Genomic DNA, 22,047 nt, shown 5'->3' with positions numbered 1-22,047 from the left:
GACTTTCCTGTAAAGTCTCATAAGCCAATCAGAACAGGTGGTTAAGGGCCTGGGCACTGGAGCAGCTGGATTCTCCATGCTGAGACTCAGAAGCAGATGCCCAGTTCACTCATGGATGCCTAAGGACTGTGTGGAGTCCCCTCCAGCTGGAGTTAGGTAACCTTGTGAAGCTTCCTCACATAGCGTCTAGAAACTAAACTCAGGTCCACAGGAAGAGCAATGTGGCTATTAAACACTGGGCCATATCACCAGTCCTCCTTTCTCATTCTCTTCCTTTTACCCTTTGTGGTTCCAGCCAACTCCTGAATTCACCTTCTAGATGCCTGTCTGCTTCCCATGTATTGCAACAAGAGATTTAGGAAGGCAGAATTCCCCTGTTGTTTTGGGATGTTCCACTACCTGGAAATGCCTCAGAAACATATTGATGAATGAATGAATGAATGAATGAATGAATGAATGAATGAATGATACAAGGGCACTGATTTGAATAACTCTCATGTTGGTAGATAAGAAAATAGGTTAATGCCATAGTTTGACTTCTATTTTTCAATTGCTTATACATTTTAGATATGTGCATGAGAGACAGAGAGGGAATATATTTGTTTACTCATGCATACATCACTGTTTGGGTAAGAAAATGCTACTGCACATATATAGAGATTAGGTGATGTGAAAGAGTTGGTTCTCTCACTTCCACCAAGTTGGATCTGTGGATGGAAATCAGCATGGGAGCCTTGGAAGCAAGTGCGTTTACCCACTGAGCCATTTTTGTGGCCTACCCAGCTTTAATTTTCATTTAGAGAATGACCCTGCCACAGTTGGGAACATCAGTCTTCAGAATAAAATGGCCAATGACAATGAACTTGGAGTGGAAAACAATGTGGTTCCCTCTCCCCTTACTTTTTCCAGTTCACAAAGGGCTTCCTGCTGCTTACCCTTTGTCCCTTCTGTCTTCTCTTTAGGTCCCAAGAACAAACTCTTAGTCTCAAACTTATTTCTTAAAAGACTCCAGCCATACTCTGAGATCCCATCCACTGTCAAGTCATGGCCTCTGCATCTTTGTGTTAGGACACAGGTTTGCAGCTTTAGCCCAGGTTACCACAGCCTTAGTCAGGACATATCTCCTGCAGCTCACTCTAGGACAGAGAGTGTGGGAACTGTCTGTGCTGTGACCTGACTGCTCTCAGTTTACAATGACTGACTCCTCCACACTTCTTGTCACTTATACTACACTGAAGTAAACATATGGTGTGAAATTTCCCTCTTCCCTTATAAGGTTATAGTAGATCAGACATTTCTTTCTTTTTTTTTTTTTTTGGTTTTTCGAGACAGGGTTTCTCTGTGTAGCTTTGCGCCTTTCCTGGGACTCTCTTGGTAGCCCAGGCTGGCCTCGAACTCGCAGAGATCCGCCTGGCTCTGCCTCCCGAGTGCTGGGATTAAAGGCGTGCGCCACCTCCGCCCGGCCAGACATTTCTTTCTTGCCAGGAATGTGAAGAAGACTGCTCAATGATGATGTTGCCCAGAAATGGAGAGTGCTCTCAGAAGAGGCATGTTCACTCTCATGGCAGCTTTTTCTTGTCTCTCACTCTCCCTAGCTCTCTCTTACTTTCGCTTCTTTTTAAAGCCTTTAAAAGTATTCTTTTAGAACTGTCTATACCATTATTGTGTTTAGAGCACTTTTTATTTCTCAGTTTTGTCCTCCTCTGTAGATGTAACCAATGGTCTTATTAAATAAGAAACACAGAACCAATGTAAAAGAGAAAGCCAAGAGGTCAGAGCTCAGAGCTAAAATCTTACCCTTCCTCCTGCGTGCTCCTAGCTTCCTGAAAGAGACCTATTTCCCATGTGTATGTCTTTTCATGGCCTTTTGTTCTGCCTTCTCATTGGTTGTAAACCCAAACACGTGACTGCCTCGTCACTGTCTGGATGTACAGCCCCCCAGGTCTTAAAGGCATATGTCTCCAATGCTGGCTGTATCCCTGAACACACAGAGATCTACCTAGCTCTTCTACCAAGTGCTGGATTAAAGGCATGTGCCACCACCGCCACACTCTTGCTATGGCTCTAATAGCTCTGTGTGGTGATATTTTATTTGTACTGAAATGTTATTTTAATTTTATGTTAATAAATAAAGTTGCCCTGGGGTCAGAGCTATTAGAGCCATAGTAAGAGCGTGGTGGTTAGAAGAGCTAGGTAGATTTCTGTGTGTTCAGGGATACAGCCAGTATTGGAGACATACGCCTTTAAGACCTGGAGGGCGGTACTTACAGGCAGTGATGAGGCAGTCATGTGGCTGGGTTTACAACCAATGAGAAGGCAGAACAGAAAGATTATTTAAACAGGGACACAGGAAGTACCTCCCTCTCTCGGGGAAGCTAGGAGCACTGCAGGAGGTAAGATTTTATCTCTGAGCTCTGACCTCTCGGCTTTTCTCTTTTACCTTGGCTCTGTGTTTCTTATTTTAATAATACGATCGGTTACATCTACAGCTCTGACCCCCCGGGGCAACTTTATTTATTAACATAGAATCAAAATCACATTTCAGTACAATTAGAATACCACCACACTCCTCCTCTTCCAATTCCTTTCACTTTCTCTCTAATTCATGACTCTTCTGCAATTATTACTATTACCATTAATATTGCACACATATTTATTTATTTTTATTGTTAAAAGCATTTTACTCTGATCTTTTGAGTATCACTTTTTCCAGATACTGAGCTCAGGGACACTGTGATGTCCACAACAGACATTGTGAAGAGTTATGAAAACAGCATCATCAAAACATGTTTCATCACGACTCAGGTCGGGCCTCCCAGGGACATTCATCACCTGACTCTTCTGGCTCCATCGGAATCAGAGCAGAAGCCAATCACCAGGTGAGACAAATAGGAGAAGGGAGCATTGGGTTTAAAAGAACATGGGCATGTTTCAGAGATTTGGCTATTTTTCTGCATCATGATGCTCATGAGAGCAAATGGAGGGGACATGAAGGAATGAATTAGTGACAGAATGAACAATCTACTCCATTTTAGTAAAGTCTGCCTGGCAAGAAGTTCCTTACTCTTGTAGAACCCCATAAATTCACATTCCAACACCAGTCCAGGATCACCCAAGAGAAATAAGAGTTTCAAAAAGTGGAGGAATAATTATAACAGGGACTATTTGAGAGGATTGGGATTTGTTTGTGCCCATGACACAGGCTGGGGATTAATTTCTGTATCTATTTGTAAAACCAAGATTTCACCCCAAAGCCCAATGATGTTATTTCCAGGATCCACTTCCCAAGACCTGCAATTTTCTTCACTTTGGTCCTATTGATACCAATAGCTGAGTTCTGAACCATAAGATATAGGATCTTTAAACATTAATGGTGTTGTTGGGAATAAAGTGAACTTGGCAGGATATCTGGGGCTCCCTAGAGAGAAGACAAGAATACTGTGCAGGTGGGTGAGGGGCAACAGGAAAAAAGAGGTTGAGGTTTAATCCTGGATAGAAATGAATATATGCAAGGGATATAATCAGGTCATTTGAACAATCTGAGCAAAAAGAATAAAACAGCATGTGATGTCAGCAGAAGGAAAAGGAAATCCTGGTCTATAGAAGGTGATTCTATCTCTGGTATAACCTTAGTTGTGCGGGTCCCACTCAGAGCTGATGTGCAGATCAGTAGAAGAGTACTCATGTAGCATGTACAATCCCTGATCCCTCCCCAGAACAGCACATAAAACATCCCCACTGTACAATATACAGTGAACATGGGTGCACTGAGCCAAGTCTGAGATGTCCCCCATCTCTATCACCCTGTGCCTCTCTAGGCAGAAGTCCTTTCAGCCCATTCTAGCTCAATGCTGGACCTGGCTGCATGTGTTTGGTATAGGCCAGAATTCACCGGCCACCTTAGTTGTCTGTGTGGTGGGTCTGTCACAAACCCAAGAAGGACCAGATATCCTGGCTCTAGTCATCTGCAATTTAGGCAGTTGTAGCCATGATGAACCAGAAAATACTCACAAGCAGTGTTCAATTGAATTCATCTCTTTGGGTGGTACTCATTAAGTTCCCAGTTTTACATTCACAGAGTCCTCTGTCAGTTGAATTGAATTCATCTCTTTGGGTGGTACTCATTAAGTTCCCAGTTTTACATTCACAGAGTCCTCTGTCATTCATTATAGTGAGTGTCCATTTGTCTTCTAACAGCCTCAGCCTTTCACTTTCTGTTAGGCTTTGGCCATTTTTCCTCCACAGGTAGGTTGTATTTTGACTCTCATGTACATGCTTTAAGGCATATCCTTAACCTCAATGGAGTTAGAATAGTAGCTTGTGAAGGTGATCTTGGGTAGTAGTATTGTATAGACAATAGACAGATGGCCCTCTATGGGACCTCTGACACTTGCAAAGGCCACTTTCAAAGAGTGTTGGTCTTTCTAACATTGAGCCACAATACTTGTCATTAGAGAATGAGGCAAAATCAATCACAGGCAGATGCAGGAGGACATGATTGCTCAGAGACAATGGGCCGCCTGTGCTATGTGGGAGAATCAGTCTTTGCCGTGTGTGTGAGCTGAGCTGCAGAGCTTGATGGTACAGACTGAGTATCTGGAGTCAGACGCCCATTGTCTCCAGTGGATCTCACTGATCAAATGCTCAAAAAATGCTGTGTCCCTCTATTTGTGCTGATGTCCACTTCAGAGCTTGCAACAGTGCCCTCTAAGGCAATGGTGTTCAAGGAAATCCTACAGATAGGAAAGAAAAGGCCTTTTCATTGAGCATCCCTGAGATGTATCCACACACTATCCTCCAGGCTTGTCTGCACAGAAATCTCAAACACAAGACCAAGAGTACACCTGTCACTCAGCTAAATGAGCAGAATGGACCATAATTTGGGGCAATCTTTCCAGGTATTTGATGGTGACTGTGATAAGGCTCAGGTCCTCCCCCCCAAAAAAAAATGAGTCTCAGAATGAACTAGGAAAGGGACAAAATAAGAATCCAGGTGAGCTTGAAGCAAAACCATCTTCTTGGACTCTAATGCTCCATCTTTCACAAGTATGGACTGTAAAGAGAAAATTCCTGAAATTATGGGTCATTGTTCTCTTTTTCTTCCTTCCTTCCTTCCTTCCTTCCTTCCTTCCTTCCTTCCTTCCTTCCTTCCTTCCTTTCCTCCCTCCCTCCCTCCCTCCCTCCCTCCCTCCCTCCCTCCCTCCTTCCTTTCTTTCTTCCTTCCTTCCTTCCTTTCTCTCTCTCTTTCCTTCTTTTTTTCTTTCTGTCTGCCTGCCTTTTTCCCCTTCCTTTCTGTTTCTACAGTTATTTTTATTGTATGAATTTTTGTGAACAAGTGTGCTTGGTGCCCACAGTAGCCAGAAGATGCCATTGGATCTCCTGAAAATGGAATTACAAATTGCTTATGAGCTGCCTTGGGTGTCCTGAGAACAGAAACTCATTCCTCTATAAGAGCAATCATTGTTTTTAACCATTGAGCCATCTCTCTAGCCCTCCCAGGTGGATACTGTTAGATGCAAGTATTACTTGTAGATGGTAGAGGTGTGCCTGGCAGAACTAAGGTAGGGATTTTGGACTTTAATATTTTCCATATGAGACCATTATTACTCATACCCAAGATCTAAGGCTAATCTGAAAGAAAAGATTACATCTCTAAGTAGAACAATGATGTATGTATGATGAGAAACAGATGCAAAAGTTCTTTGAAATAGTGACTTCCTGAACAGAGAGAGCCCTGTGTTAGATGCAAAATCCATTGGAAAACAGAATGCAAAGCCTTTTCCTTTTCCTTTCTGGATAGTGGCATTATCTCTAATTGAACATCTATAATAGAACATTCCAGAAAGCACATGACTTCTTGTCCAGTAGTTAGTTGGGTTACAGAGTCCGGGAATTTTGCACAAATTCTGCTAAAGCTGGTAGTTTTGTTCTAGAGTCAAATCTAACACTCCATTTATTTTCATTTCCTGGAACAGACATCCCCTCAAGTTTCAGATGACCGAGATTACCCTCTTTGAAAAACAGCTCCTCTACCTCCACAGAAACCCGAGAAGGTCTCCAGGATGAGTAAACTGTATACATGGTTTTACACAGGCAGCTTGTCTGTCACCCCTGGCTTGTGTGAGGAGATCTGCATAATGGTGTTTCTGTGTCTCAGTTTCCCAATGATAGCATACATGTTGAATGAATGTTGCCATGGCAATAAGGTAGCCTCAATATGTTCAAGTCCGTGACATGTAAACACAGCAGCTGTATGGGTCAGCACCATCTGTTACTACTTGCCTGTAGAGGAGAATTCACTAGACTTGATCCCTAAGGACATGCAGTCATCAGGAAGACATATGTTCTCTATCCCTCCCCTTGGATACCCTGACTGCCTTGTGTGTCTCATAAGCCCATCAGAAGCATGGGATAATAACCTGGGCACCAGTGCAGCTGTAACACTTGGGAGAACAGGCCTTGCACCTCACCAAGGAAGCACAATAGAGACAACCCTGTTAGTGTAGGTGTGGGTGAGCAAGCCCTAAAGTATTGAGCAATAGAGTGCTGTCTCTATCTTTCCACCAAGGACATAGGCATGGGAGAGTTGCCTTCCTTTCTCCCTGCCTATCAATGCCTGAGACAAGTGTGGCAACTGGTCCCAAGATCACAAGAGTGGGAGAGCTGTCCCTGCCACCCCTCACCAGCTGCAAGACTTTGGACACCAGGTACTACACACTACCTGGGGAACAAAAGAGAGCCAATGTCAGGAGGCCATGGGAATGCACAGCAGCAACAACTAGTGATTAACAATTTGACCTACCAGATGCATGATTCTCTGTTGGGGCGACCACTTGGGTTATTGAATATGAATGACTGTTTTTTTCCTGTCTATAACTTTTGAAGTTTTCACTGGTATGCTTCCCTAACATGAACAGCTGTGGGGTCATCCACAGCCCCTTGGTTGTGTGTTTTCCACTTTGGGGGCACCCATTTAGCTGTGGTTGGTCAGGGATATGATTTCTATTTAAGCATTATAATTCTGATGAACAGAAATATTAACAGAATATTCTTCTTTACTGACACAGGAAAGTAACTAGTATTCTCAGTGTCTAAGACAGCTAATTTTATACCTCAGAATGAATTCAAAACTGATTAAGCTGCCCCTGCACAAAATACACAAAGACTAATCCCCAAGTGTTGTTTATTGCTAAATAAAGGCCGGACTGTTTACTTTGATCAACTGGTTCACACAATACAGCTTCACGGACTACCACATAGGCCTAAAATTTTCTTTGCGTCCCCATAAGATACAGCACCCCCCTCTAGCAGGAAGTAGTAAGAGATGCTACGCCCAAATTCCAAATATACCAAGCTTTATTTAGAGGTGGAATTGGCTCACTCCCCCTCTAAACCCAGACATATTGCTTTAAAAAAATGGTTAAGAGATTCTTGTGTCCCAAATTAGAAGAGCCCTCTGGTGTGGGACAGAGAAAAACCAATATTTTTATTTAAAACGGGTTGATTATAAATGTGATCTATTTCTAAAAAAGAAAAGGGGATATGATATAGATATATAGGAGGATATGGAGATGATAAGATAAAAGGGTAGATTAATGAACTTACTTTGAAAGAACAACTTGTTTAAAATGTTTTACATTGGTATAGATTTTAGTTTATGTTTAAAATGTTTTACATTGGTATAAATTTTAGTTTACTGATACAAACTTAAAGTTAATTTTGTTATACTGTATATATATATATATATATATATATATATATATATATATATATATATATTCTTGTTTGAGGTATTATGTTTAACTCATTTAAAATTGTAATGGATAATTAAAATAGATTAATAATTAGTCAGTCATCTATGATAATCATATTTGTAGCCATGGTAGTTAAGTCTTCTAGGTATACATAGATATATTTCAGATAGGTAATCTTCAAACACTTCATAGACCTAGAAAATATGGCATTTAAATAACTTAAAATTCTGTTGACGTGAGACACAATTGCTTCTGGCTGCACCAATTGATCCCGAGAAAATGTTGAGCTTCTAAGACATTTCCATTTGGAAGTTTGTCTTTTTGGCACAAAATGGCCTATTGGGCAAAGAACTGCCCTTGCCTTGATGGCTGACAGTACAAATACAATGCTGTTCTTTCTGGACAAGCAGGACACAAGGAAAGCGACCACTGTATTCTGCCAAGACAGGGTAAGATGGTCTCTCAGAATTCCTGCTTCTAAAATTGGTCTGTCAGATACTCTAGGCTTTTAGCCAATTTAAATGCACCAACAATGCTGAGAAACATTAGGTGACTGTCCAGGCTGCCAGTTGTCTTGGTCTACTCTTGCAAGATTCCTGAAAGTTGCTTGCATCCATCTACCATTTCTCAGGTACCATTATGTTCCTTCTCAGGTCTTTGATGTGGTTGAAGACTAGATAGTTGTAATTTCCTCTGTTATGATAAAAGATAAGTTAGATATAAAACCTTAAACTTACAAATATAAGATAGATAGGACATCTTCTTTAATATTGTAACTGTAATTCTTGCTCAATAATTGTTTTGTTATATGTACTTTTACCATGTTAAAGTTAAAACCTTCCTTTTTTAAAAAAAAGAAGAAGAGGGGAAGTGCTGTGGATATCATTCTATATAAATAAAACACTGATGGCCAGTGACCAGACAGGAAGTATAGGCAGGACAAGGAGAGAGGAGAACTGGGGAAACAAGAAGAAGGAGGAAGGGGGAGACACTGCAGCTACCGCCAGGACAAGCAGCATGTAAAGACGCCAGTAAGCCCCCAGCCACGTGGCAAGGTATAGCTTTATAGAAATGGGTTAATTTAAGATAAAAGAACAGTTAGCAAGAAGCCTGCCATGGCCATAGAGTTTATAAAAAATATACGTGTCTGAGTGATTATTTTATACGTGGATTGTGGGACTGCGGGGCTTGGTGGAGCCTGGAGAGAAGCCCTCCAGCAACAGAAAAGAGATGTAGAAGTGAAATAATTGTGAAAGAAAGATGTGTAAGTCATGAGAAAATATGTATGTAAAGAATGTAGCTGAGTGAAGATATAGAGATTGTAAAAAAGATTATTTAAGTTGAAGAAAAAGAGAATGCATGTGCTTGTTCCCTATTTCTTAGGTTACCAGCAGAAAGCAAGTGTCTTGCCTTATTTTCCCCTCAGATAGAAAAGTCCATGTGAAAAGATGTATGTATATAAAGATATGTAGCTGTAGGCAGCAATGTGGAGAAATGCAGCTGGGATTCAGAGTCAGAGACCATTTTTAAGATGATATAAAAGAGAAAGCTACCATCAGAAAGTATTTGTGTTTTTTTAAAGTCAGATAGATAGAAACTTATTTCTAAATGCCCACAGATCAAAAAGTTTTCTTAATCCTTGGCTACACTTTTTGTTTGCCCTGAATCAGATCATGGTAGCTGGCCTCCCATGGTCTGCTTTACCCAGCCTCTTGTGTGAGGCTTGGTTTAACCTGCCCAGAATTTGAAAGTGTAGGAGAGAGCTGTCCTCAAGACTGTCTGTAATGTGGTGGTGTGGGAAGGTGATAGATGCCCACTTACTCTTCACCCCTTACTGTCTGCAGCAGATGAGAGAGCTGACCCACCTCCTTTCCAGGTGCAGCACCCAGGAAATCGGCCTTGCCTCTCACTTATGCAGCAAAGCAGTACCACCCAGTGGCTAGAGTTGAGACCTACACAGACCTGATGTTAGGAGCAAAGGAGAGCTGTCCTCATTACTCATCTGACATATGGTAGCTCGGGTGGAGGAGAGATGCCCTCCTTCAACCTCCAACTACTGAGAAAGGTAGAGGAGATGGACCTGAGGTCTTGAGAGTGAGCACGATAGCTGTCTCTACCCACCACCAGATGCAGAATTCGAAAGAGTGGCCCCTCCAACTCACCTGGGAAACACAATAGACTGGCCCTAATGGTATAGATGTGGGAGACAATAGATCCTGAGGGTGTGAAAGCAGGAGAAGCAGCCCCAACTCTCCCTCATTGCTGAAAGAGGTGAATTGCCTGGGACAATGATGGAAAGCTCAGTCTGGTGGTAAGGACAGGGGAAATCTGGCTGGCAGACCAACCCTAGAGCTGCCCAGGTCCAGAACCAGGGTTATGACTTGGCCTGTCCCAACATTCACCCCATTTATAATCTACTGGACCATCTAAAGGGACCTGACCACAGACCAAAATCTGGAGGATCTCCACAACACAGATCAACAACAGAGTATCCATGGAGAATCCTAGTGAGTGCTGAGCATCAACAGTGTAGTAGAATCAAAGACCTCGAACCATACCCGATACTTTGCAATGAACAGCTGCAAGTAGAGATATGTGGACAAAGGGGATTACTACATGAGTCCTTGTGTCACACTTCATCTTCAATGATAATCTTTTATTTTTTTCCTTATTTAAAATCCTTTCTCTTAAGTTTTGTTTTATTTTGGGAAGAGTTTTTGATGTGGAGGGTGGATGCAAAGGGACAGGACAATCAATGTGACTAAAAAAACACAATGTAAAAGATGTACAGAAAAAATAAAGAGAAAGAAACAAAAAAAAAACAAGGTATAAAACAATAAAAATTTCACCATTCTGTGTTTGGATGAGATGAGAGGGGTCACTCATTCATCATGGCCAGCTTGACTGGGAGATTGGTATTTGAGCTGACTGGGTTGTAGACCTCACCAGCATCCTCCTTCCTGACAGGATCAAAGGTAAGTTAGCATATGTGCAGAGTGAGTGTCGATCTTTCTGAGCTTCAGGGTCTGCTCACTGAAGATCCGCCAGGTGGAGATTCCAAAGTCAGCTGAGAGGCAGGTGAGGACAACAGAGCTCTGTACTATAACTGTGACATCTGTAACTTGGATAAATGGCTGTGTCACAGACTCTGCAAAGAAGGAAATATGTGACAATAGTCCTTCAGGTATCTCAACCAGCCCCTCTATCATCAACAGACACTTAAAAAAGATTTGAGGGTGAGACATTGGGGTTGTGACAGCAGAGAGATTACTTGTGGTTCAGACCTGATACCTACAGCCTGTGTGATCCTGACTCAGCCACTCTTTCCTGGGTCTCTATTTCCCTTCACTAGTTCAAACATTGTGTGATCATCATTGTGTCCCTGAGTTAAGCTTAGATATGAACAATGAACTGCTGTTGGAATGGGGGAGCTGCTCAAGTCAGCTGCATCTGTAACTATATACCTGGAGTAGAATATTATCTAGGTAGGATCCCTGAGGAAAAGCATCTGCCTGGAATAACTTTCTACTTTATTCCTCCCCTTGGAGACACTGAACTTCCTGTGAACTCTCAAGCTCATCAGAAAAGTTGGCTTATGTCCACTGAGCATATGTCCCCAGCATATTTTTGTTTGAGGTTTCTACACTCTATATAGTTTCACTTCTGTTAAAAATGGTTAACCTGGATGGGCTTTGGTGGTATACACCTTTAATCCCAGCATTTGGGAGGCAGAGGCAGGGGATATCTGTGAGTTTGAAGTGAGCCTGGTCTACAGAGTGAGTTCCAGGACAAGCTCCAAAGCTATAGAGAAACCCTGTCTCCAAAAACCAAAAAAAAAAAAAAGAGAAAGAAAGAAAGAAAGAAAGAGAGAAAGAAAGAAAGAGAGAGAGAGAAAGAAAGAAAGAAAGAAAAATGGTTATCCACCCCCATCCTCCCACCCATTGCAGCCTCAGTTGCAGACCAGCAGGGAAGACTTGTGCAGGCAGGCCTGACGCCCCCATTCAGAACCTGTAATCTACAAGCCCCACTCTGTTTTCCAAACACACCCACCTCCCTGAGACCCCAGCAGCTCCCTGAGAAACAAACAACGTGAGTGCCAACTGGACCAAGAGTGGGTTCCCGAGACATGAACACTGTTTGCACCAAATGGTGAAAGAGATGAGTAGTTGCCAGTTCAAGAATACATTCAACAATAACATAAAGACCAGTATGGCACCAATAGAACCTACTGCTTCTACTACAGCAAGACCTGAACACCTCAATGCAGAAGAAGCAAAAGAAAATGACTTTAAAATAATTCTAATAAAACAGTTCATGACTTGAAAATTAAAATAAAGGCAATAAAGTAGACACAAAGTGAGAGAATGCTGGAAATGAAAAATCTGGGTAAAGGAACAGGGACAAAGTGGATACTAGATGTAAAGCAAAGACAATGTAAAGCAAAGATAGTCAGACTACAAACCACAGCTCTAGAGAAGCTAAGAAACAAGGAGGATCCTAAGACAGATGCATGTGTCACCTTGGCTGGGGAAACAGAGGGTATCTCCATGAGTAAACTGGGGATAAGGGGGACAATAGAGAGGAAGTAGTGGGGGGTGACAACATGAGGGAATAGAATGGTCTAGCTGGGCAAGGCCAGAGTGGGAGAAGAATGAAAGAGATATCTTGATAGAGGTTGACATTATGGGGTAAGGGAGAAACCTGGTGCTAGGGAAATTCCCAGGAATCTACAAGGATGAGACCATCTTAGACTACTAGCAATAGTGGAGAAAATGCCTGAACTGGCCTACCCTGCTAATCAGATTATTAAACAACCTGACATCATAGAGCCTTCATCCGGTAACTGATGAAAGCAGATGCAGAGATCCACAGACAAGCAACAGGTTGAGCTCCAGGAGTCCAGTCAAAGTGAGAGATGCAAGATTCTTTGAGCAAGGGGCATCAAGATTGTGATGGGCAAACATACAGAGCCAACCAAACCAAACTAGTGGGAACTCATGAACTGTGGGCCAATAGTTGTGGAGCTTCCATGTGACTGCACTGTGCCCTCTGTATAGGCAAGACAGTTGTGTAGCTTGACCTGCTTAAGAGGGCCCCTGAAAGTGGGATCAGAATCCATCCCTTGTGTATGTCCAGGCTTTATGGAGCCCAGTGTCTGTGGTAGGACACCTGACAGTGCCTTGGTTCAAGGAAAGGGCTTGGAGCAGCCTCAACTGAAGGTACCAGACTCTGCTCCCTCCCTATGGGAGGCCTTGCCTTGGAGGAGATGGGAATGCTGAATGGGTTGGGGGAGAAGGCTGGGGGGCAGGAGGATGGAGAAGAGGGGATCTGTGGTTTGTATGTAAATTACTAGAAAATTTCATAATAAAAATAGAATCCATACTTCCCTTTCTAGACTCTCTCTGAGTCCCAAGGTTGTTCTTATGGATGTATTTATGGTGTAACAAGACAATCTGGGCTTTTTTTTTTTTTTTGAGAGGCAGGGTTTCTCTGTGTAGCTTTGGAGCCTGTCCTGGAACTCACTCTGTAGACCAGGCTGGCCTCAATCTCACAGAGATTGCATCCACCTCCCAAGTGCTAGGATTAAAGGCCTGAGCCATCACTGCCCAGCCTCTGGACTTTTTCTGATCCTTTGGCCAATTTACCCTACCACACTTCTGCTCTCATCAGGGTTAGTTCAGATACAAGATTTCAATTCCCAACACCTAGAGGGTAGCTCACCATAACATTTAACTCCAATTGTAGGGAACCAATAACTCTGCATCCATTGCATGCAGGGGGTAAACAGGCACAAATTCTGACAAAACACTCACGAACATCAACCAATCTTGTAAATTAAAAACAATAAATAAATCAAAACTACAGCCAGAGAGAAAGGAGAGGAATCTTGGTCCTTTTGTATTTCATGGAATGCTGGCCCTATGTCCTAAGCAGCCATGTTTATCCCTTAGCTTCATTGTGAGTGTCTGGGTGGTTCTACATGTTGGAGACCGACTCTGGACAGCTGTGTCTTGAACCTTGTGTTACCTGCCACGATTTATCAAGCCTCGTGTAAATAAGAGGCTTTTAGTCTAACCTAGGAATGTAGGATTAAATAAACCTCTTTAAATCAGCTAGCTGCAGGGGCCTGGGACCAAAGCGACCTCCTGCTGACCCTCCTTAGGAATTTTCTTTGTCCTCTCCTCACTCCTGCTCCCCCTCCCTACCTGAAGCCCTGTTTATAAGCTCTAACACCAGTCAATAAAGCGAGACCTTGATGCAACTCAGACTGACTTTGTCTTTCTTCACGCGCTTGGTCTCCTTTCCCTCTCAGCCCCCATTGATTCACAGGTGGTCCCTCCTCGAGACCCTCGAATAACCTGGCCTGCTGGACAGAACAAGTGGCGCCCGAACGTGGGGCTCAAGGCACGGCGGCTCACTACTGGACGGCAAAGAGAAAACGTGGTCTGGCCAGACTCACTAGGGTAGAGGTGCCCCAACAGCATCACTCGTGCGCCGCGGGCAGCCTTGAGGTAAGTGCCGTTCATCAATCAATGGGTAAAGCACTCTCTAAAGAGGCTCTCTTCATTAAGGAAATGAAGAAATCAGGGAGAGGGGAATAAGAGTCAAAAACAAAGAAAGAAAAAAAGATTTAACTAAGTTTTTCTGTTTCGTGGAAGAAAAATGTCCCTGGCTGGTTATTAATGGCCCGGGCATCCACCCTTTGACGTGGAATAAAGTTGGAAAGGATATCAATAACTTGCTTAAGGATGGAGAGTACGTCCCTGATGCATTCTTTAGTTTCTATGGAGTAATCAGAGATGATTTAAAGGATTCAGAAAAAGGATAGTAGGGTGTCACATCTTCTGGCACTTGCTGAGGACCTATTAAACGATGTGTCCATCCCAGAAGACGGTAAGAGTGAGGTTGTCACAAATCACATTGAACAAAAGACCAAAAGGCCCCACTAGGACCCTCAAGGGTCCAGAGGTTTATTGACATCTACTGGTAAGAGCGCTCTCTGTCTTGTCTCTGTCTCTGTCTTGTCTCGTTATGTTTTGTGCCGGTCGACTGATTTGTACTTTGCAGACTCACTGGGACAGTGATCCTGGGAGGGAAAGAGAGACGTCTCATTCCCTGATTTGGGCAAGGGACCCCCTAGTCCCGAGCCATTTGGGGCCACCTCAGAGGTGACCATTTGATTTTAGGAGTCTCCTCCAGGGAGTGCTCAGGAGAGGAGCATCTTTGGGTACCTTTCCCCCTGGTGGGAGGAAGTGCCACTTTGTATTTTGTCCCGGGAAATTGTTAGAGACATTTTGTGGGGTTTTTTGTATGTTTTATTGTGGTCATTGTTACTTTACACTCTGTTTCTCTTCCAAGAAATAAGGTACATGTCTGACTGACAGGGATGTGAAAGTCCCCTGATGTCTGTTTGATCAAGGACAGAGATCCTCGAGTCTCGATTGTTTTTGGTGTGATTGAGCCTGGAGGGTCACTCTCCACAGAGCACATCAGGCTGTCATTGTTCTTGGAGCTTTGTTGGTTGTCTCGTTGGGGCAAAGTTTTTCTTTCGTGTGCCCTTGGTCTTGTGTGTAGTGTGTTAACTGTTCTCATTGTTGACTTGACTGTGACGGACGCTATGGGACAGTCCCCTTCTTCTCCACTAGACTTTTGCCTAGCCCACCAGAATGATGTGTGAGCCACAATAGAGGGGCTTGCTTGCTGTGAGTGAGGCCATCATCATCTCAGTGCTAATGTGCCGGTACTTGGATTGCCTGTCTAAATATCATCTGTTTCTGCTACTCATCTCCCTTATTTTCCCGGGGAGAAGGAGAGAGAGGCACAGCGAGGGCCACCTCCCTCCCTCCCTAGCTCTCTTGCTATCAGGACTGCAGGCAGCTGGCTACTCTCACGAGGGTGGGGGTGCGTGCTCTCAGTACAGGCGGGCTAAGATTCTCATGTCCTGCTCTGTACAGGACAATGGCTGCCTGCAACTGACAAAACTGTGTGAACACTGAACAGAGAATCTGACTTTAGTTGGAGGAGTTAACAAAAACTTTTTTTCAGGAACACTGGCAGCCAAGGACATACTTTATGACCACTGCTCCCCCTCCCTTCCTTTACTGTGATAACTTCAAAGTCTCTTCTGCCAGCCAGGAATTTCTCTTGTTAACCCTTCTCTGTCCTGATTGTGAAACCTCAGTAAATCCCCCCCCCCACTTCATCCCCTACAGACAAAGAGAAGTTAAAACCAGGATTCTTAAATGTAGATAAGAACTTAGACGTCTTTTTCCAGGTGGCTTTATCAACTACAGAAACTTAAGAAAACACAGAGTTAGGATATACAACCATCTGGCAGAGACTAAGTGGTCATAAAACATCCCAAACTCCCCACACCCCGGGGACAGCTCATAAAACCCCTAAACACGGTTGCTAAACAAATGAAAAATAAAGATAACATGAAAAACTACTGATATGAACCTAAAGAGGGACGCAGGCGGTGGGAGATGAATTATGTGGTCTGTATTAGCCTCACAAAGAAAGGCGTGTCCTCCTTCCAACCTCCCTGCTGTGTGTGAGAGGTTTAAAACTAGCCCCCCTGCCGAGGCTTGTAAACTTCATTTGTATAAACCTTGCTTTTGCATTCTGTACCTGAGGTCTCCAGTGGCTTCTTTGGGGATGTGATCTGGGCATAACACTGATATTGCTTGATAAAAAAATGTTAAATTACCAGTTCAAGATACTAGGAAAATTATGCTTTTATATCCACAGGAAAAGTAAAAATTTACATGGGTTTTGGTCATTTGAGTTCAATGTGTTACAAATACTTGCCATCATTTAAGAAAATTGGTTTCAAATTATTGTTGGTTAAAATAAAAGTTTAAATAAATGATTTTTTGACTTGAGGAAACAGTTTAAGATGTAAAAATTTAAAGGCTTAAGCATGTCATGAAGGTTTAAAAAATATAATAAAACTTTAAGGTCTAACTTTAAAGTTTAAGTAAACATGTCTCAGATTTCTTTCTCTTGTTATTCTGCTGTTACATGGAGACTCCAAAGGGTCATAGTTTTAAAAAATGTCTGTCTATTCTGCAGGTATGAATGAAAATGTGGCCACATGTATGTTTGGTTTTGAATGTCTGAGTTTGCATGAATGTCCTTCTGTACTAAGGAATACAAGTTAATACTAGTCATCTGGCTATCCAGATACTAGTTTAAAGCATAAACGGTTCTATTTAAATAAAAACAAACTGAGAGGTATATTTGACTAATATATCTATAGGAGAACAAATTAGCCTGGTCATTATTACCAAACTTAGAGATATTTTCAAGATTAGGCCTAGATTTGTTTGGCTCAGATACATTTAATAGATAATGGTCCTCAATCCTGTCAATGATCTGATGAATATGACATTTAAATTATTTGATTAAAAACTTACTATCAGAAACAGAGACTCCCAGCTCCCCAGCTCCTAGCAATGACTCCCAAGGTCTCCAAAGAAGATATGGAATGACAAAAAGATGCCACCTGAATTGCGAACGACACTGACCACAGGGCAAGATGCCCCAATGCAACGCCTGCCTCCAGGACCCAGCCCAGACTGTGGACAAGTAGTAGGACACTGTCAGTCTTCCGTGTCCCTATTCCACAGAAAAGGTACTCTGCCTTATGGGCTTGATGGTGGTAGAAGATTGATGTTATTCTGACTGGAGGTCCAACGCTATAGAGACCTGGGTAGGGATTGATCACTGTAATTTATAGGATTGGAAGCTTCTTGGTCTGCACTCAGATATAGTTTATCTTTCTCAGATTTCTGATAGTACTGATGGCTAGCTCTAACTTTGTCAGCATGGCAGCATCAACCAGATCCTTCTGCAAGGCCATAGCTAGCCTTTTAGCTCACTTTTAAGAAAATGTTCTAAGATGTAAAAATTTAAATAAATCATAAAGGTTCGGGTATGAGTCTAAAATAAGATATGTTTCAGATTACTCTCCTGTTCTATGGTTCAGAGCTTAACATTTAGGAGTCCTGATGAGCTGATAGAGCAATGACCACTTACTGTTCAGTCTCAAGCTCAACATTTTGGATTTGTTTTAGATGTGATCTAGATATGTCTACATGTAAACCTAAAAGTGCTTTTCACCAGGCTTAAAATCTCTGTCCAACTTACACCTGGCTTTCTGGACAGAAAAAAATGCCCAAATCTGTAGTTCTTGTTGGGACTCAAAGGTATAAGTCTACTTCTGCTGTTTTACAGATACCCATTATCTGCTTTGTCTACAATATGGATTTCAGTACAGATTGGTAATACTAATGTATCTAAAACTTTTATGTCATTTTGTAAGTAGGCCTCAAAGGATCAAAAGAGTCATAAAAACATAGACCCACTCCACAGAGGTCGAAAGAACCCAGATAAGTATTCCTAAAGATGGTATTTTTCCTCTCTCATGGTCTTGGGATTAGTGCTTTTCCTATTACTAAGGGTATAGGTATAAACCTAAGGGTTCCAAATAAATTCATAAATTTTAACCTCTGTTCCTAGTTCAAATCTGTTTCAACAGATTTCTACTTGGCTGGCAGACACCTCCAAGTTTCAGTTGCTGACTCCACCGCTCCAGACGACTGTGGACTCCGGACGTGCTAAAGGCTAACGTGGACCAGCCCAGCTAACATGATTCTTCTCTGTCACTATGGTGTCAGGCAGCTACATGCTACTGACAAATGCCCCCTGCCCAGTGTTTGACCAGCTTTTCAGCCTTTTGGGGGAGGGGCCCTGATAACGACACCCCAATGCCAGCTTGAAGCAGTTCCAGAAAGAGAATACATCGTCCCATTTTCCTTGTTCAAAAAAGGCTGAAATTCTGGGTCAAAAGAAAACTCCCTGGCATAGAGATGGCTATGATGGCTAGTTATACATGAACTATGCGTGGCCATTACAGGCCATGAGTTACTAAAATAGGCCATGAGGTACCAAATGTAATGCCATAATTTTAAGATTAAAATTTGCCAAAAAGAAATGGGGGAATGAAAGACCCTAGCCCTTCAGGCTTACACCCCCAAGCCTCAGGAAAAGAGAAAACTTCAAGCACCAGGAAATGAGAAACTAAAAATCTAGTTCCAAGAACAACCTGACTTAGCCATTGTTGAATCTCCCCTGCAACCATATAACAATGTAAAGAGATTTCTGTTAAGAGATGTGCTTAACTGTGACTGGGATAGTTGCAGGTGTTCCAGGAAGGACCACTGTGACCTTTGTGTAAACCCAACTCCCGCCTTGATACCCCCACCTTGAGGTTTCAGGAAAAATGTACCTGTTGATGCAAATTACCCGTCTGTGATCACTCTGTATCCAGACCATGATCTTGTGAAACGAAATTGTATGGGAATTGTAATCTTGTGGGTTTTTCCTTTATAAGCCTTTATGGGGCTGCAGTACGATGCAGCTCTTGCTCTTAGGAGCAGGGTTTGCCCTTCTATATAGAAGCTTTAAAGAATCCCCTTGGCTTTCTACCCTGATCCCCACCCTCCTGGACCCCTGATTATTTTCCTTCTCCTTCTTATTACCTTTGGTCCCTGGGCCTTTCAGCGGTTGACTCGGTTTATCAAAAATCAGATTGATTTGGCCTTACCACGACACGTCTTGATTCATTATCACAGAGTAGATTCCTAGGAGACCAGCCAGGAGCCCCATCAAGGACTCAGATTCAGTGTCCTAAAGCCCTAACGTCCCCACGGTCTTGCTAGAGAGTACTCAATGACGGGAATAGTACAGGGCCCACGCAGGAGACAACAGCGTACAGAGGTCGTTGAGACCGGCTCAACATGGCACCTGCCATGCGTGGGAGTCCCCCTGTATAGCCTAAGACAGAGGCTCTCTCGGACCTCCGCCACCCCGATCACATGGACTTGGTCCATTTTTGAGAAAAGAGGGGGAACTGTTGGAGACCGACTCTGGACAGCTGTGTCTTGAACCTTGTGTTACCTGCCACAATTTATCAAGCCTCGTGTAAATAAGAGGCTTTTAGTCTAACCTAGGAATGTAGGATTAAATAAACCTCTTTAAATCAGCTAGCTGCAGGGGCCTGGGACCAAAGCGACCTCCTGCTGACCCTCCTTAGGAATTTTCTTTGTCCTCTCCTCACTCCTGCTCCCCCTCCCTACCTGAAGCCCTGTTTATAAGCTCTAACACCAGTCAATAAAGCGAGACCTTGACGCAACTCAGACTGACTTTGTCTTTCTTCACGCGCTTGGTCTCCTTTCCCTCTCAGCCCCCATTGATTCACAGGTGGTCCCTCCTCGAGACCCTCGAATAACCTGGCCTGCTGGACAGGACATCTACAGAATTTGGTGGAGAGAAGCAATGTGACATGGCATCTTTTCAGTTAGTGCTCCTGAACAAGTCATTCACCCTGTGTGGAATTGTGTTCTCAGGTTTATGAATAGTCAAGCCAAGTGCTTTCAGGTCTGCTCACAACTAAGAGCATTTTCTGGGTGGGTGATACCTTCCCTGTTTGCTACCTCTAAAATCCCTGGGCAATCTCTTCTCATTTTATTTTATAAGACTTATTTTATTTCCTATATGTGTATGGTTCTGTACAAACTATGTGCAGGAGTCTACTGACACCAGAGGTCTTTGCGAAATCTGCTGGAGCTGGACTTACAGAAAGTTGGTGGTGAAGCCACCTAATATTGCTGCTGGGACTTGAACTCAGGTCCTCTGGAAGAGCAACAGGACAGGTGTACTTAACCACTGAGCCATCTGCTTAGCGCTCCTTTCTCATTTTCTTTCTCTGTGCATAGGAAAACCCTACTGTAGAGTTATGGAAGTTAGAAGACATGAGGGAGCTGGAGCTATCCCTGAACCATGTGGGACATGTGGATTGACTCAAATGTCAGCCTTAGAAGCAAGTACCTTTACCCACTCAGACACGTCTTGGTCCACTCTGGTTGGATTTTCATTTGGAGAATCACTCTATAATAATTGAAATTTCAGTCTTCAAAATATAATGGTCAATGGTGATTAACTTTGAGTAGGGAACACTTTGGCTTTTTCCACCTCCTTTTAACATTTCCTGCTCACCAAGAGCCTCCTGCTGCTGAACTGTTGTTCTCTCTGTCCTGTCTAGGTACTCTGCAAGGACAAACTCTGAGTCCTACTCAAACTCTTATCTTAGGAAATTACAGCTATTCTCTGAGTTCCCCTACTCTTAACCAGCATTAATTCAAAGACACTTCAACTTTGTGTTAGAATACAGGTCTGCAGCTTTAAGCCAGATAACCATAGCATAAGCTAGGGTTTTATTGTTGTTAAAAGACACCAAGGCCATGGCCTCATCAGGGAGTGGAAAGAGACTGTGTGCCACACTGGGAGTAGCTTGACCACATGAGACTTCAAAGCCTATCTCCACAGTGACAAACTTCCTCCAACCATGCCACACCGACCCACAGTAGGCCTAGGAGGTCCTACTAATGCAACTCCCTGTGGTCCAAACATTCAAAACTGTCATTCTACAGGGGACACCCCTATATATTCCACTAAGAATCCATTATTTACTGCATTTGGATTAATATAGAGTTTTTTGGTGGCCTATGTCTGTGAAAAAAAAAAGCATTTTTAATGTAGGGCTACGGCTACATCTGTTCATAGGAATAAGCATGTGTATTTAGAATGATTCTAGAAATTACACTGGTGTAGGAAAGAGCCCATTATAGGTTTTCCTCTATGATCCATAATATCACTATCCATGTACAGTTGATTGCATTCCAGTACCAACCATGATTTTCCTCCTTTTGGGCAGCCTGAAGTCCAAAAACACAGTTTTTTGTTTCCTTCAAAATTAACTGCCACTCTTGCATATTTAGGGATATCTTGCCATGCTTATAATTTCTGTAGTTTGTAAGAATCACAACTGGGTAGAACAAATGATTGTTTTCCTCTATTGTGAGCTTATATATAGAATCACAAAGTACTATATGTTCTACTCCTCAGAGAAGAGGTTACTGCATCAGATCAGCATACACAGGGGATTCATGAGTGGTCAAAAGATCCTCTGCATGGATATTATAATATTTCTATGAGACTGCTAATTAGGAGAACAAGTGGGTCTCTGACTATTGTGTCTGCTCTTGAGATTCTTTTGCTCCTTTGGGATTGCAGGGTCCAACATCAATAAGATAGTATTTGTGTCATCTTATTATATTTTATTTTGTCCTGTTTTATTGTTTTTTTCTTAGAGGTCTGTTCTACTCTAATGAGAGAAAGAAAGGGAGTGTATCCCTGTGGTAGAGGATGTGGGGATGAACTGGGAAGT

The 22,047-nt window shown here is 42.7% G+C and overlaps 1 protein-coding gene across 1 annotated transcript in view; it reads right to left on the bottom strand.

The window, feature by feature from the left end:
* LOC143272904 (pregnancy-specific glycoprotein 22-like) overlaps positions 1-22,047 on the bottom strand; it is a 196,679-nt gene that overhangs the window by 118,168 nt on the left and 56,464 nt on the right. The window lies entirely within an intron of this gene.

Source organism: Peromyscus maniculatus, chromosome 1 (assembly GCF_049852395.1).
Source record: "Peromyscus maniculatus bairdii isolate BWxNUB_F1_BW_parent chromosome 1, HU_Pman_BW_mat_3.1, whole genome shotgun sequence".
Lineage (NCBI taxonomy): Eukaryota > Metazoa > Chordata > Mammalia > Rodentia > Cricetidae > Peromyscus > Peromyscus maniculatus.
Note: the sequence above shows the minus strand (reverse complement) of the source record. Positions and strands in the feature narration are given on the sequence as shown.